Source organism: Scyliorhinus canicula, chromosome 19, assembly GCF_902713615.1.
Source record: "Scyliorhinus canicula chromosome 19, sScyCan1.1, whole genome shotgun sequence".
Lineage (NCBI taxonomy): Eukaryota > Metazoa > Chordata > Chondrichthyes > Carcharhiniformes > Scyliorhinidae > Scyliorhinus > Scyliorhinus canicula.
In genome coordinates, this window is record NC_052164.1 from 22,830,761 (window position 1) to 22,849,163 (window position 18,403).

Here is an 18,403-nt window from a genome sequence, read left to right on the forward strand (position 1 = left end):
GTGAGATTTGAGATAATGAGTCAGTCTTTGGAGTTAGGAATCCATATCTCCCAGAATTATTTTTTTTAAATAAAAGGACATTGAATTATTTGGACACTCTTCAGAGTTTTTTTTTAAAAAAGGCTACAAGTTCATTTTGGTCCATGAGTAGAACATAAGAACATAAGAACTAGGAGCAGGAGTAGGCCATCTGGCCCCTCGAGCCTGCTCCGCCATTCAATTAGATCATGGCTGATCTTTTGTGGACTCAGCTGCTTTTTTTCAAGAAATTATGTGGCTTCAGCTAGATAACCAGCAAGAACCTGGTGTGATAAGAGTTATTTTGTTTACTTTAAACTAAAAAAAAACTGCATTGCCAGGCTGTGGGTATCTACTGTTTGGCTGAAATGACGTTCTCTCTGAATATTTATTTTTGAGCTATGTGTGTGCCTTGGAAGGAAACTGTGAAGAATTATTGCTTCTGTCTCTCCATGTATTGCTTGCAGTCTAGAGTGAGTGTTCACCTTCAGCCAGAAAATTCTCACCTCAGTATAACTCAACTGTATTTGAAAGCTGGTGAAGCTCTGACATGCGAGAGTCAGTGATTGTGTTTCACCGAAGATCCATCCAAAAGGACCTCCAGATAACTACTGTGACCCGCGCTCTGCTAGATCGACAGCATCAAGACCCTTTTGAACTTAATCCTTTGAAAAGCTATGTGAAACTCTCTGGATTCACAGCCGCTTTTTCTCACCTGATTTAATGGCACTCTGTAATTGCACAGAGTGCTGGCAAAGATCACACAGCCAGCTGGAGGGGCGGGGCCTAAAACCACCAGCAACACCGGGAATCTGAGATCGGGCGCCATTTCTAAAGGGCGCCTCAATCTCAAACTTAAGTTTAAGGCCCCTCTCACCAACTGACATTGAGAACTCCCCCGGCAGATAACGGGAACTCCCCAACCCCCACATGCAAAAGGGTACCCCAACCCAGGAGGCACTGCTCGGGTGCCAGTGGGCAATGCTCAGGCATGTCCCTCAACCCCAGGGGCTACAGGCACCTCTGCGCCCCTGGCGTAGCCATTTGATTTTGAAAACCACCAGTGATTCGGGGCCGGGGAGGGTGGAGATGCATCATGGGCAGATGCTACAGTGTCAAGCCATTTAATGATATTATAATTTATTTTAAAGTACGTATATCAGGTTTACATCCTTTCTGGGCGTGAACTTGATTGTGCCATCGCGGACAGGGAAACCCGGAAACTCAAATCACGCCGACAAGATTTGCATTTCTTTTGAGGGACACAGTTGCACAGTGGTTGGCGCAGTTGCTTCACAGCTCCAGGGTCCCAGGTTCAATTCCCGGCTCGGGTCACTGTCTGCAGAGTCTGCACGTTCTCCCCGTGTCTGCGTGGATTTCCTCCGGGAGCTCCGGTTTCCTCCCACACTCCAAAGATGTGCAGGTTAAGTGGATTGGCCATGCTAAATTGTCCTAAGTGTCCAAAAAAGTTGGGTGGGGTTACTGAGTTACGGGGATAGGGTGGAGGTATGGGCTTAGGTAGGGTGCTCTTTCTGTTCAACTGGAAACTGTCTCCTAAGAAAGTAACACACAATGACACAACGCTTCCATCATATGGCAGGCTTTCCCAAAGTTCAGGTCCTAAATGATTGGTCCACATGTAGTAATGAAGGCTTTGAACAGCAGCTCGAGCTGAAATGCCCTTTTAATACTTTGAGGTATATGGCAGAACTAACCAATTTTCTTCCAAACAATTTCACAGGGGAGATTCTGATCCACTACTATGCACGATGCCAGAAGCTCCTGCTTCCTTGCAGAAATTATATATTAAAACTGCACTCCAATAGACTTGCTCATTTTAACTTTATTTCAGTTTTTGCAATCTAGTTCAAGATGTAAAACCTCACTCCTCGGATTTGCCCAGTGTTGACAATGGCACATCAAGATCTGAATTAATGCAGCATCACATAATGCGATTCACTTGCTGTTATTATAGCCTTTATTCGTATTGCCCCTGTAATGTGATTGCTGCTGTGCAAAGCGACAGAGATGCAATAATTAAATTTACTTTAAATATATATAATGGAATATGGCAAATGGCTAGCAGTGAGTTTAAGCCACTATACTTAATCTTAACTATACTTAAGGCTGATATTTAGAAACCAATTCATTATTTAAGATGTCCTCAGGACCTCTCAGTTGCAGTGCTAATTGTATATTTTTTAAACCAGTTACACGTCTGCTTTCTACATCTTGTCAGCTGAACCTTCAGTGAAAGGCTTTGTTCTCCATTTCTTACAATCTCTAACTCCGAATGCTGTAGCTGGCAGTACACGTTGGTGCTTCTTCAGCAGTCATGCTCAAATTGAACTGTGGGAGTTGTAGTTCTTCACATTCTCTTCAAAAATTGGGCAGGGAACTCCAATTCCCATGAACACAAGCAGCTGGGCCCGGACTAAATTCTCGCACTCAGACTGTAGTGATTGGTTTAACTCTGTTGCCAGCAGGAACTGGGAGGAAGCAGCAGCAAGGTCTTGAGGCTGAATTTCAACAGTAAAAAGAGAGAGGAAGCTACCATCAGAATCAATAGGGCGGAGAAATAATGTGAGAGCCAATTCAAAGACACCATTTTAAACCTGCAAATTTGTGCAAACTGAATGACAGTCCTGTGTTGCAATGTTTGCGAATGCAGACAAGACAGGAAATATTCACTAAAGCTTTTTAAATAAAGGATAATGCATAGTTACAGGTAGACTTCTACAGACAAATGACCTAATTCAACAGCAGGGCTCCTTTTATTACAAAGGGTTGCACTTTATTTGTTTTCAGTACAGCTGGATTATTCAGCACATTAGCACCGTAATGAGCTGCAACATGCCACATCAGGAAGCGAGTCCACGTTCACCAGTCACTCTCATTTCTTAGATAGAGGTTGACAGCAAGGCTACCTGTCTTGAGTGGAAGTGGAATGACACCGGGTGTCCACCATCCTTCCTCTCTTTAAGAGCCTCTCCTGAAATTGAGGAATGTGAAAATGGAACTGAGCATAAAGCTCCTGCAGTGAATAACTCAGAATGCTGCTCATCATTGCTGTAAAATATTGGCAAAAAAACAGACACCAGCACCAAAGAGTTGGCGTGCAGAGCGTTGCTTAAGAATCTGAGTGACAGGGCAGCACGGTGATGCAGTGGTTAGCACTGCTGCCTCACTGCGCCAAGGACCCAGGTTCGATCCCAGCCCGGGTCATTATCCGTGTGGAGTTTGCACATTCTCCCCGTGTCTGAGTGGGTCTCACTCACACAACCCAAAGATGTGCAGGGTAGATGGATTGGCCACGCTAAATTGTCCCTTAATTAGAATTTTTTTAAATTAAAAAAAACAATTTGAGTGACACATTTGAACATAATACTTTCAAAAAGTATTATTTAAAAAGTAGTGTTAGCATGGTTGTGTTGTAATTCACCCACTGACCACTAGGAGTCTCATTGGTATATCAGCGAATGTTAGAGTCAGGTGACCTCAGATGGACTCGGGAGCTGGGAGAGAGGTTGCTTGTGCATGCTAATACTGTTATTCATCTGTTGTTTTGTTTATTTGACCCACAGTTAATGTTAATAAATTGTTTATAGCTTTAGCTACAAGTGTTCTTGTAATATAAATCAGGCCATCCGACATGGACCGAATTCCCTCTGTGGGCACAATCAGTAAAGTGTGTTCAAACTGTGCTTGAAGTTGTCCTGGTTAGTTGCAAATTAATTTGCTTTGATCACAAACAAAATCGTCCATGAACCAGCACAAATAGGTGCAATAGAATATGATTGTTTCACTCGAGTTCCCTCCATTAAAGGTGGAGAGGTATTTGTGTATGTGTGTCTGTGGATGGGGGGTGGCCCGCTATGCCTGTCACTTATGCCATGTCTGTTGTTAATCCACATCTGCTTTAATTTTTCCAGTGGTGGGAGAAGCGTCCATCTGTCAACCTTTTAGAATATTGAGGCCTGTAAGTGACCAATTAATGGCCACTTAATCACTTAAGGGTCTCCTTCTGTTGCTGTAGGGTTGCCTGCGCCATGTAGTGAGGCCAACAGCGAAACCCCGGTAACCTGGCTGTGGGCTCAGGTGATAGCTCCTGTTTGTGCAATCTGTGCCCAATGGAGGCCATCCTCCCAATGCAAATGGCCGTCTCTACTTATTTCTCGCCTATGACTCCCCAAACTAGGACTGCCTGATTAGTCCATGTTAAGTTGCCATGAGTAACCTCATTCTCTGCCTCCTCCATGGCCCCTGGTGGGCGACTGGAATTTTAAATTTGTTTTGATCCATCCTTAAAGGGATGTGTTAATTCTCCGGATGGCTGTGAATATCCATATTTGATTAGGTGTTCACTTGAGGCTTAAAACTGTCTGAAGTTAAAATGCCAATGGTCACATGATTTGCAGTGCACATTTGATACTTGTCTAATTTTTTTAAAAGTATTGACCGAATGTCCATAACATTCTGAGGCATAGCATGATTTAAAATCTAGGAAAATGACTTGAGAAATTATGCTAAATCACTTAATTGTTTCACTGGTGTACGACAGTTTATTTCTTAGCAAATTTAAAAAAAAATTAGAGGACTGAATTATTTTTTTCCAATTAAGGGGCAATTTAGCGTGGCCAATCCACCTAACCTGCACATCTTTGGGTTGTGGCGGTGAAACCCACGCAGACACGGGGGGGAATGTGCAAACTCCACAAGGACAGTGACCCAGGGCTGGGATTCGAACCCAGGTCCTCAGCGCCTAGACAGCAGTGCTAACCACTGTGTCTTGTGCCGCCCCTGTTTCTTAGCAAATTAAGTATTTTTTACATTTAAAAGTAACTAGTGCCTAAGAACCCGAGTACAATTTGAGGATCCGTCCCAAACCAGTGTAATTGGTGAAAAATGGGCTAAAACGCTGGCTTTTAAAGCAGACCAAGCAGGCCAGCAGCACGGTTCGATTCCCGTACCAGCCTCCCCGGACAGGTGCCGGAATGTGGCGACTAGGGGCTTTTCACAGTAACTTCATTGAAGCCTACTCGTGACAATAAGCGATTTTCATTTCATTTTGACCTGGGGAGGGGGAATGAAGGTTGTGAGGGGCCAGTTTTAAGAGCAGAGCCCAATTTGGGTGAAGTGAATCTTGAACTAGGATGAAGGATTGAGAAAACATGAACGCAAGTATTTTCGGGCATAAATCGCTCAAGGTACAACCACCCTGCCCTGCACCCACACCTCCCCACAATCCATTTTGCATGAAAGTAGCATATACATTCTGTTTTTTATTGCATTATTGATTTTGTGTTATTTTTAAAAAATCAAAAGTTGGGAAACTCAGATCAAGGAAGGTGAAATAAGCTTTTGTAACAGACAGTCTATTTATCGACTAGACTGCCAAGAAATCTCCAAGTGTAAGTCCGACAGTAAAAGCCTTTTAAATTAGAAATCAATTTTTCGCACTTCTGTCTTTTATGAGCGGAAAGCTTAGTTATAAAGGTTCTGGCTGGCTGGTAAGCAGCAAACCTCCAGAATTAAGGTGCAACTAGTTTTGGTCCTATCAGCATCCAGTTTTGCCTTTTCCATTGGTGACAGATCAGCATTTCAATGAATTGACACTGTCACCGGAGAGTCAGCTTTACTCCCAGAACTCACTGGCTGTGCCACCAAATACCAAACAAAACAACGACAGATAGTTCAAATTTAGAACAGTATGAAGACCAAAGAAACTCTGGGCAAAGACTAAGGTTGTTTGTTTTTATAATAACGTACAAACCAGCGACTATTCTGGTCAAGCATAGATTTGTCCCGTCAAATCTAAAGCACATGCAATTGCCCCCCCCCCCCCCCCCCTCCCCTCCTCTGTGATATTACGTTTAGTGTTGGGGGCAGTTGGACAGGACATTGGATCATCGAAAGATTTTGTAGGCCATGGCTAGGGTTTTGAAACAGACAGGCAACAATTGAATGGGATACTCAAGCAATGGATTTGGACTACCTGAGGCTTAATCTGCTCGTTTAACATACACGGATTATGGGTGGCAGGGCGGCGCAGTGGTTAGCACACTGCTGCCTCACAGCGCCGAGGACCCGGGTTCGATCCCAGCCCTGGGTCACTGTCCGTGTGGAGTTTGCACATTCTACCCTTGTCTGAGTGGGTCTCACCCCCACAACCCAAGGGATGTGCAGAGTAGATGGATTGGCCGCGTTAAATTTCCCCTTAATTAGAAAAATCTTTTAAAAAGTTAATATACATAGATTATTGCTTTCACTTACATAGAACAGTACAGCACATAACAGGCCCTTCGGCCCTCAATGTTGTGCCGAGCCATGACCACCCCACTCAAACCCACGTATCCACCCTATACCCGTAACCCAACAACCCCCCCCTTAACCTTACTTTTATTAGGACACTACGGGCAATTTAGCATGGCCAATCCACCTAACCCGCACATCTTTGGACTGTGGGAGGAAACCGGAGCACCCGGAGGAAACCCACGCACACAGGGGGAGGACGTGCAGACTCCACACAGACAGTGACCCAGCCGGGAATCGAACCTGGGACCCTGGAGCTGTGAAGCATTTATGCTAACCACCATGCTACCCTGCTGCCCCTCCATGCTACCCTGCTGCCCCTCCATGCTACCCTGCTGCCCCTATGTACTAATGTACTTAGTAAAAGTACATGTTTCTTCTTATTGTCTAATCACCTGTTCAGTGACTCTCTTGCACGTGAGATACCTACTAACTGCTAACTCTGCTTGCAGCTGTCATTTCAGTTTCTTTAAGTGCTGTATATTCTACTTCTGTTCTTGTCTGCACTATTTATTAATGTGAAATTGGTAGATTTTAAGGGAATGAGGGGAGACATTCAGCAGAAGGAGGGTTAAAAATAAAATTGTGCAATGGGTAACTGAAAGAGGAAGTCATACAGTCAACTTTGCTATTGGCTGTGCCGCAACATAAATAGCCAATCGAATCCCACAATATACTGACGTGTTGCAAGCCCCAGTCAGAAAGCAGCAGTCGCGACAAGGGCTAAACAGAGGAATTAACCCTATTTTCGCCAGAGTACCATGAAATACTCAACGCTGGAAGTTGCAGTGTTCAGTCCGCCTGCAGCACCTCACTGTGGCACAAAAGAGTGAATCAGCTGAAAGGGGTTTACAGAGAAACCACAGTGAAACAAATCAAATCAGTAAAGAACATAGCTCTGAGAATCAGAGAGCAGTTAGAGTGAGATTAATGATCAGGGTGTGGGATTGATTGCTAACCCATTTAAACACAGAGAACTGAGATTATTTTCCCCCCAAGTTTAGATGCAACCTCAATGAACAACAAAAGAACTTAAAAATAAATTTAAATTAAATAAACAAACATAGTCATCGTCCCCCCTTCAGAATGCAGTTGGCATGACATCTGAACCATTAATGCAGGAACACCTCAATGCCACAATGGTATTATCTGAAGGAGCCACAACTGGCTAAAATATTGAACGGAGGATTTCCATGAATTTTCTATGGGCGGAATTCTCCGTTCCTGAGATTAAGTGCTGACGACAACGCAGAATTCGTGGACTTTCACGACAGCAAAACTGGCGCCGAACCTGGATCGATTCAGTGACAGTGGAGGGTCTAGCACCGGTGCCGCTTGGAACACAATCGATTCCAATGAAAAATGGTGCAGGATTCGCCGGGCCCACACTCCAGTGGGCTGACAGGCTGCAGCGGCACAAACACATTACACTCCCCAGACACATCATCCCAGCCAACAAGCTGGCACTGGTTGTGCTGGAGTGTGCCCATAAAGCTGATTGGTCGGCTGGGGCCAGAGGGCATGCAGGGGGGTGGCCTGGAGGGACACCTAGACAACCCAAGGCATTAAGTTCACAGTGGGCAGTCAGTAGTGTGCGCAGCTGCATGGCTGCCTGGCCGGCTGCGGCAATGGTGATCCGTGTCCGTCCATCCCCATCCCACAGTTCACCTCCTGGCCACCCCCTGCTGCACTCCCCTGGCCCTGGCAGAAGCCTCACAGCCAGTCCAACAAACTATGGTGATGTTGGACACTTTCCGTACCCCCTCTCTCCCCCCCTCAGTAGCCACAACACCAGTTTCATAATTTTTAAAAGCACAAGTGAACGTTGGGAACGGCCCATCGGAGGTGGAAAATCGTGGAGGCCCGGGAGAATACCGGGTCGAGCCCCCTAATGATATACAAATGGTGTTTACTGTACGTGCATTCCGGAATGCATTGACGCTGTTGTTGAGGTGATGGAGAATTGTGATTTGGCATCAAATCGACACCCGCTGCAATTTTGGCATCGGAACCTATTCTCCACCCAATCGGCTTTCTCGGAGAATCCCACCCTTTATCTTTTACAATCTAACATTTCAGTAATTAGAACTTAAAATATATTTGATATACTCAGTAGAGTAGCAGCTTTTTCATTTTTGTGAAAATCCCACATTCAATTTTAAAACAAATCTATTGGCCTGATAAAATATAATGCCATCTTGTAAGCTACTGACAAAGACAACATGCTTTATACCCCTTAGTGCGTTAAACTGCTTGCTATTCTCTTCAACATACAATAGAATATTTTTTTCAGTAACATGACTAATCATTCCAATGTTAATTAAGTGCCAATCCCAAACTCTGGATGTTTCACTATTGCTGGGGGATTCTGTTTCCTGTGTTCGTGGAATTCTAGATCCAACTTTATAATGCTGCTGACTGCATCATTGCCATGTGATTGTGAAATTGATGATGAGGTATAAAATTCGAGCCTGCTGTTCATCTGTCTGATTACTAGGAAAAAGCAGAAAAGATGTGCGGAGATTTTCTTACCTTCTCATTCAGCCACACCCCCTGATGCTACCCTATAAGCAGCTTCTAGGTGTGGTTGTCACAGTTGGCAGCCCTGCTTCAAGGAGAACAAGCACAGTCTGGGAGTGGGTAGGGTGGTCACTGCTCCTTCTTGCCCCTCCCATAGGGAAGTGGCCTTGGCTTTGCTCAGCACCTTTGTGACATCACAGCGGAGCTTAGAAGCTTGCTGTCAGGACACAGTGTTCCAGGGGGTATGCACTGGGCTCTCATGTTCATTGCTGACCACATCAACATGAGGCCCTCCTTCTGAAAGCATTGCCTTGTTCCACTTGTTTCAAAGAATCGTTGTCTCAGTCCATTGCATAAGCTGGAAGACAGTGCCACTAATAATTAACTTACCTTAACAGAAGGCCTCCACTCATCTCATGCACCATGGAGAGGAATATTGTTTGTTATACTTTAATCTGTGCAAAATTTCTATGTTTAATACACAGACTATGATCAGCCGCAAGTTGGAAAGTGTCGATGATTTAAAAAAACACTAACATCTTGGTGGATTGCCAATTCCGTTCACCACACTAACTGTCAAAACAGTACAATTTTAGGGGCCATTTTGTTCAGTGATGCAGTATAAACAATACTTTCAAATTTGTTTACAAACGCTGCCATCATACGATTGTAATAGACACTTGGAAAGATGTCAATTTTTTTCAAAAGCAGAAGTCGTCAGTTGCCAGTAATTTCATTAACTTTACAAATAATGAGAGAGTTTCCCCTGTTTTTTTTAAAGGGAACATGATAGACCATTGGTAAATTTAACAATTATCTAAATTTGCACCAATTCCAATTCACTAGAGATTAACTAAACCTTTGTCTTTGAATGTACTTGTCTCCTTTATTCATTGAAGGGGATAGAAAATGGTGTCACGTTTCATTCCTGTCAATAGGAACAGGAGTAGATTCCTCAGCCCTTGAAATGGCTCCACCATTCAGTGAGATCACAGCTGATCTGTACCTCAACTCCCCGTTTTCCCGGTTTTCATCCTCTTACTCAACAGAACCAAAAATATCAACCACAACCGCAAAAGCTCCAATTATCCCAACATTCATGGCTGCTCAAATAGATGACATTCAATGGCATTACCATCACTGAATCCCCCACTATCAGCATCCTGGTGGTTACCATTGGCCATGGACTGGCCATATAAATACTGTGGCTACAGGAGCAGGTGGAAGACTAGGAATCCTGCAGCAAGCAACTCACCTCCTGACTCTCCAATGCCTGTCTGCCACCTACAAGGCACAAATCAGGAGTGTGATGGAATAGTCCCCACTGATCTGGATGAGTGCAGCTCCAGGACAAAGCAGTCCGCTGGATTGACACCCTTTCCACAAACATTCACACTCTCCACCACCAACGCATATGAGCAGCAGTGAGAACCATCTACAAGATGCACTGCAGGAACTCACCAAAGGCTCCTTACATAACCACTATCACCTAGAGGGAAAAGGGCAGCAGATACACAGGAACATCACCACCTGGAGATTCCCCTCCAAGTCATTCACCATCTTCACTTGGAAATATATCGCCGTTCCTTCACTGTCACTGGGTCAAAATCCTGGAACTTCCTCCCTAATAACACAGTAGATTTGCTTACGCCACATGGACTGCAGAGATTCAAGGAGGCAGCTCATCATCACCTTCTCTGGGGCAATTAAGGATGGGCAACAAATGCTGGCCCACCCATATCCCGTAAAAAAATAATTTTGAAAAGTTAGCTACTGATCAAATATATTTTCAATATTCTAAGAGATATTACAGTCAAGTTAACGTTTCAGTCAATTATTCAGTCGCGTTTGCAGACTTTGTTCACAAATATAACATACTCAACACATAAGTGCTTCAACAGGGGAAATAGTGATACTCAACAATGTGATTCAGATTGGCTGTTGGTGGATTTCAAGTGAGTGAAGTGGGAAAAGCAAAGCCGAAATTTAAAATCTATACAATTGTATTCGGTTTAATTGAAATCAGTGCAGTGGAACTGGGAACAAAACATAATTATGATCTGTGGAAAGCACTTTAATTACTGAGAAAATCTAAGCACATAATATGCATTCTCTTACAGTATTCAAATGTAGTTCAATCCCTCCCCACCAACGGTACACAAGTATCGTTCTCACCAAAGTAGCTGCAGTTTAACTTCATTATCTTTGCAATTGTTCTTCTCTTCAGATTTCCCAGAACTTCATTATTTGCAGCTAGACGTGAAAGTGGGTGATATGCTTAACAATTGTATTCCCTACAGATCCGATTGCAGAATTGTACTTAACTGCAGGTGGCATTGAGTTGGGAAGGAATTGTGGATCAAGGTTTCCCAAATCCACCTCATTCAGGGCCCTCATGCCAGCAAAGGCGGACTTCTATCCCATCAGCCTTTGTATTTTGAGCTCAACCCCCAAGGCACTCACTTTAAATAGCACTGCTCATCTTCTTTCACACCACTTTTAATTGGGCAGCAAGATATTCAATACTATGATTCTGGCAAAGGCTTGAGCTTTTGGCTCACTTTAGTGAGTTCTACTCTTCCCTAACAAACACAAATGTCACAGCAGCACATGTGCCGCAATTTTCAAGCAGGTTTGTTAGTGTGATGTTAATGCTTGATCACCCCAAACTATCTCTAAGGATTTAATTATGACTTCAGAAAATTAATCTCTTTCCCTGTGCATTGAATGCAATGTGCACATTTTAAGAAGCAGCGGGTATTCTTGCTGCTTAGACAACAGCTTGTTTCTCAAGGCAGTCCATGGCAGCGGTGGGAAGCACCTTCGAGCTTGTGCCCCACAGTATTGTCAGGGCTTTCTCTGAAGGTCCAAAATTAAGCTGAACAGTGTGGAAAGTCATTCTAGGTACATACAACTGGTGTCACCAATCATCACATTTGCAGTCTTTTAGTTGTCTTCAAAATCCATTGCTGAAGAAAACCTAAAGTAGAGCAAATAACACATTTTCTGTACCCAACAGTAAATAGACGAAGTGTCCAAGGTAGACCAAACTGATAAACTAAAAAGGTTTGGAGTTTGGATGAAAGGAAGGAGACCACCCCTAATGAAGAAAAGCTCTACTCAGAGCTTCGACATGGCAAGCAAACCATAGGAGGGCAGATGAAACACTTCAAGGACACCCTCAAAGCCTCCTTGAAAAAGTGCAACATCCCCACCGACACCTGGGAATCCCTGGCCCAACACCACTGGAGGAAAAGTTTCTGGGCATGAGCTGAGCATCAAGTTTCATCACCAAGAATAAGCTGAAGCCAAGTTTTGACAGAGAAAGCAGCGCCCCATCCAACCGCCATCCGCCTTACATGTGACAGAGACTGGAGGTCATGAATTTGACTCCTCAGTCACCCGAGAACTCATTTGAATGTGGAAGCAAGTCATCCTCAACTTTGAGGAACTGCCGAAGAGTAACAAAGAGAAGACAAAAACAGTGCAACCAGCTAAACCTTACTGAAATGTCCTTGCAGGTGACACGTGATACCACCTCAAATAAAATATATTTTTTGTGAAGACAGTGGGCGGGATTCTCTCAGTCCACGCCGGGCCAGAGAATCGCCGGGCTGGGCACGAATCGCATGACGCCGCCCCGACGCCGGTCCGCCGATTCTCCGAAGAGCGGAGAATCGGCGCCATTGGCACCGGCGCGGTTGGCGCAGCGTCAGTCGGGGGCCGCTCTATGCAGCCCCTCCGCCGATTCTCCGCCCGGGATGAGCAGAGCGGTCGCTCCAGTGCAATGCTGGCCTACTGAGGGGCTCAGAATCGCTGCTCCTGAGGGCCTGTTGACGCCGTTGGGAAACGCGACGGCATTTACGATGGCGACAACACTAAGCCTCAGGATCAGAGAATCCCGCCCAGTACCTCTTAAATATGTAGCAGTTCTTTCTTATTGAAAAGTGAATTCTTCACTTTTATTTGTCGGTATTTTTAGTACGGTGCGGTGCATCCACAGCAAGTTTGAAAGTAAAGAAATTTACTGTACAACAACTACATACATGAGGTCTGGTCAACCTCACCGGGTACTCTCTCACATGGCGGTCGGTTCCACACTGGCCATCCTTTTATACAGGTATGGATGGATAAGCTACCTCACTCCGAGAGGGGGAGCTCAGACTCACTGAGGAACACGGGGAGACAATCATCTTCAGACCATTTGTCCTGTGCTGGTTATTACATTCCTCACTGCCAAAGTCGAAGACCATCTCAAACAATGATGAGGAGGCGAAGCTGACACAGAGGAAGAAAAAACCCAGAGAAAGATGAAGAGGAAGAAAACGGGGCAGCACTCGCAGCAGCCGGATGATGAAAACGATTCAGCTCCAGTCGGTCGTTGTTGAACAAATGAGCTGAACTGGTCAGTGAGCATCTCGCTGGAAATTACGTTGGAGACACACCAGATGTCACAGAGGAGCGACATCAGCCGAGCCCAGGGTAGGGTTCAGCGAAGCGCTGGCCCATGAAGGATCAGCCAGTTGGGGGAGGGGAGAGTCACCTGCCAGTGTTCAGCCCACATCCTGTATCCCCTAAATGCCCCCTGCAGTGCTTTTGTGGAAAAGGGAGATTTGCAACGCCCACTGAAATGCTGGAGAACTGTTGCCCAGAGGTTTTCACAGTATTTTACTTATTGCTTCACCAAGAACCAGAAGAAAAAGACTAGCTGGGTTCTGCGCATAGAGCATTAGGGTTAGCAAGCCCACTTGGAATGTGCCAGTCTTTTCACCATAAACAGTGATTTCAACATCCTAATTATGCATTTGATAGTATTTGCCAAACACACTGTGCAGATGAACCTGCTCCTGCAGAAAACAACCAATCTGCAACCTCTCCAACCACAGGGTGACGCCCATCATGTTGATAAAATGTCACTGTTGTACAACCTACTGACCAATCGGGCACGGAGTATGCCGGTCATTACAATGTCGCACTCACAAATTCGGCAACATGCTGAAGTTGAGCAGCAAACTGCCCGGCGACCCGCTCCACCGCATCAGAAAACTATCGCAAAACGATGTTAGACAGAGTCGGGCGGAATCACCGCGCCTCCAATGTGATGTGCAGATCAAATGGCACCATATCTGGCGCCACCAGAAACGTGAGGCCCCAGACCATCCAAATGTACATAGCCCACAAGCCACCAATACCTCGGCCCAGCGCTCATTTTCTGCAATATTACTGACTCTGAAAGAGAACCTCATTCCAGAAGTCCATACCGGAGTCAAAAGCAACCAGCTTCCCAAACAGGAACAACACGAATCAAGCAACTCCATACAGCAGTCCAAAAAAAATAAGTTCGGGGAGATGGGTCAGCTGTAAAGGTAGCATGCCAACAACTCCAGTTTTACCCTTGTCGCCAGTTTAGTAAGGCATGGCGAGTCCACAGCTAGTTTGAAAGAAAGGGCATTTATTGTACAACAGTTACATACATGAGGCTGGTCAAACTCATCAGATACTCTCTCACTTGTCAGTTAGTTCCACACTGGCCGTCCTTTTATACAGGTACCGATAGGTTACCCTGGCCCTAGTGGGGGAGCTCGTACTCCCTGAGGAGCACGGGGAAACAATCAAACCCACACCTTATATCCCGTGTTGGTTATTACAGTTTTCCTGTTTCGATCATTCTAAATCATATTTAGTGGTTTCATAAATTCTCAATTCTTTTTCATTAGCAATCGTAAGATGCTTTCTTTGCTTTTGATTTGACGTCTGGTGTGTCTCCAACTTAATTTCCAGCGAGATGCTCACTGACCAGTTCAGCTCATCTGCTCAACAACTACCGACTGGAGCTGAAACGTTTTCACCGTCCGGCTGCTGCGAGTGCTGCCCCGTTTTCTTCCTCTTTGTATTTCTTGGGTTTTTTTCTTCCTCTGTGTCAGGAGGAATGTAACCTCCTGTTACGATCCCAGCTGATGTCACTGCTGGAGACATCAGATCCCAAAGTGGAATCTGGCTTGATAAATCCTAACTTTAAAAAATTTTTTTTTTAGAGCACCCAATTATTTTTTTCCAATTAAGGGGCAATTTAGCATGGCCAATCCACCTACGTTGCACATCCTTGGGTTGTGGGGGTGAGACCCACGCAGACACGGGGAGAATGTGCAAACTCCACATGGACAGTGACCCGGGGCCGGGATCGAACCCAGGTCCTCGGGGCCATGAGGCAGCTGTGCTAACCACTGTACCACCGTGCCACCTGACTTTTATTCTTTTTAGAAACCATGGAGGGCAGTTACTGAACAGATTCACGGGAGTCTTCTGGTGAGCGTTTAACATTTATTGAAACAAGGACAATTAACTATATTCCACTGAACACAAAATGTGGAAAAGTTTCATACAAACATCAGTAAATGAGTCAGAATCAAACTATTCCTTCATTCCAATTATATCTTTATAGATACACACAAATTTGTAAGATAGCACATTTTACAATAACTATCTTATGCTCACCTGAGGAAGGAGCAGTGCTCCGAAAGCTAGTGTTTGAAACGAACATGTTGGACTTTAACCTGGTGTTGTAAGACTTCTTACTGTATCTTATGCTCTAACATTCACAGTCAGTATGTGGTACATGTAAACCAATAGGTGAAGTGTTCTTGGACACACTGCACTCCAAAGTCAAGTGACAGATGCCACCAAAGCAGAGACTATGGATTTCTCATTAATCCCCCAGCTGCTTGTTATACTATGAGCCAATCAGTGTCGCTGAAACTCTGCCTTTCTCAGAGTGTTTCCGAAATCCACTTTCAAAGAACTTGTCTTGGGATTCTCTCCCAAATGACAATTCTCTTCCACTCGGTCGCAAGGATCCACTTCTCAGGTTTAAGACTCACCTTCCAATATTCCATTCCTCCAGATACGCTCGAGCATCACTTTCCATGAACACTTGCAAAAAGTTGACTGTGCAAAGGAGCCCACGATTGTTCCAAAGGCATGTAGTGTAGCTTCTCTTAAGCCCACCTTTCTCCAAGTCTGCTCCCCACAGCTCTATCTCTAATTCGGAATCTCCTTACTTTTAACTTCACTCCACAGGTCCCGTTTCAGATTTCTGTCCCTTGACTTGATTGCCTTCTTGGGACCACTTTCTGTTCCACTCCCTGGTTTGGGATGTTAGTTTTGGGACCTCCTCCCTGATACCCTCTCATGTCCTGCTCACTCGTTAACCATTTGTGGAATGGCACTCCTCTCCTAGGACACCTGACCTTTTTGCACCATTTCACTTTCTTCCTCTTGTTTTTCCATTGCGCAGGCTCAAAGCTGGCTCACAATATGAACAAAAAATGGAGGAAGCAAGCAGGGCTCTTTACCAGCCCAAAATCATAAACATGCAGCAACTGCTGGAACCAATAGTTACCAACCTCCAATTTAAAGGCAAGTACCTTTTTCTTCCGGGTTTGTCATACTCTCTCATGTTCCGACTTGCTACTGTTTAGCTTTGAGGCAAACAGTAAAAGAGATATTTTCAGAAAGTGTTGCAAAACATGTATAGAAGTTTTAATATGTCACAGATTAGTGTATTATCCATGGCATTGCTTTTGGTTAGCAATTGTGCATCAAGGCCAAAAGGTTTAATTGTTAACACCGAATCAGGCAGGCCAACTTGACTGTTGTTTAGTCATGGGGCTTTGCAAATTGGAATGCACTTTTTAGCTCAGACGTACTCAACATGTTATTCTGCATCTGTCGCAAAGTCCGAAACATGATGTGTAATGTCTTCACTAGCAAGTAACATTTTATATTTCATATATATTTCCAGAGCGCCCCCCCCCCCCCCCCCCCCCCCCCCCACCCACCTCAGCAAACACCACCTGCCAAACCTGTGGCGGAATCTGTCAATCCAGGATTGGACTACTCAGCCACTGCGTAACACCTCGCCGGAATGGAAGCAAATCATCCTCGACCCTGAGGGACTGCCCAGGAAGAAGAACATTTAATATTTGGAACAAATCTCCAGGAAGAGAGGTTGGAAGGTCAAACTGTTCTCGGTTTGATTATGTGAACCCTATTAGTGCTCACTGCGTTTGATTGGTTAAGCCAAGGTGTGGGCCCAAGGTAAACAAAGTTGTGGGATGAGCTGCAAGCTCAGTCGTGGAATAGACGTTTTACGCCAGTGAATAGAAGTTGTTATAGACATAGAGCTGGTGCGCCTTCTCTGCAACGATCTCAGATGTGAAATACACAACAGAGGTGGAGGCAAAATATCCAGAATTATTTAATGGTCTATTGGACACAGTGAAGGCTACTGTAGGTTCTGTTCTTCAATGGTCAACATCCTCAGTCATACACATTTTCACAGTAACTTCATTGCAGCGTTAATGTAAGCCTACTTGTGACAATAATAAAGATTATTATTATTATTCACCCTTGTGAAAATGGCCTTCATTACATACGAGAAATATTGCACGAGTAAATCCAAAAATTATAAAACACATATGTAGCGATGTAATGGATAGAAACATGATCCTAGGTGCAATTGGACTGCCTCAAGGACTGGAATTTGAAGTGAAACTAGAAAGCCATGGGACACAATCCAAAAACAAAACAAAAGAACATGTGGCCTGGATGTCAGCACAGAAAATTTAGGCCTAAAGTCTGGCAAAGTATGCCAAAGATGCATTGAATAGAAATACTACTGGAATGAGCAGGAAGGAAATGTTTACAGCAGACTGTTTGGTCATTGCATGTTCTACTCGGGTTTTTTAGAATCCGAGATCTTCAAGTCAGAACATTAGATGAAGGTCGCCAAAGACAAAAGGAAATGTGAGTTAACTTTAATCATGTGAAGTTGAAACACGCAACTTTGAAGTTCCCTGTACCGAACCGTAGTTTGGAATTTAATGACGAGTAACTGAGAAAAGAAAAGGGGCGACTAAAAATAATTGGAAGTTTTTATTTTGGTCAATTAGATTGGTTGAGTTTCAAATCTGAAAGACTCCTGTATATTTGCATAGTTGCAGATAAGTTGAAATAATGGCAGTTGCTTTTTAAACTTCCTCAAAAGGACACAATTTTAGAGCATCATGTGTTACAATCATGCACTCATGATGTGGAGATGCCGGTGTTGGACTGCATTTCAGCAGTTTTAATATATTAAAGCTTATAATTGTATCAATAAATCTACAATAGCTTAAAATGCTTTTGAATTAATATTGCACAGTAGAAAGTGTAATTAATTTTCAGTTTGGAGAATTTCCATGATTATAAGTTTACTTTTAAAGAATATTATATAGGTTCCCAACATGCTGACAGCATTTTCTGCAATGAATCTCAACACCGAGCTGGAAGGTTTCCGCCTTCGGGTCCCTTAAACAGCACATAGGACTGTTTCCACGGAGATACTGTAACTTGGTGTCTGGGTGTCAATTGGAAAAGCCCCCTTTGACGTATTGGCAAGCCTTTTAACATTGCCAAAAGATGTGTTGCGAGGGCGAAATACACTCGTGATTCTGTTGGTATAAACAGGTAGATGAAAGCATAACCGTCCAGGACATGACCTGAATCCAAGATT

At 44.2% G+C, this 18,403-nt stretch overlaps 1 long non-coding RNA gene across 1 annotated transcript; it reads right to left on the reverse strand.

Moving 5' to 3' along the window:
• Nucleotides 1-1,843: 1,843 nt before the first annotated feature.
• LOC119954243 lies at nucleotides 1,844-8,990 on the reverse strand. Its single transcript, XR_005458197.1, has 2 exons — nucleotides 8,863-8,990; nucleotides 1,844-2,537 (listed from the first exon to the last, which is right to left on the reverse strand). It is a non-coding gene; the product is annotated as an uncharacterized LOC119954243 (long non-coding RNA).
• Between the last annotated feature and the right edge of the window lie 9,413 nt (nucleotides 8,991-18,403).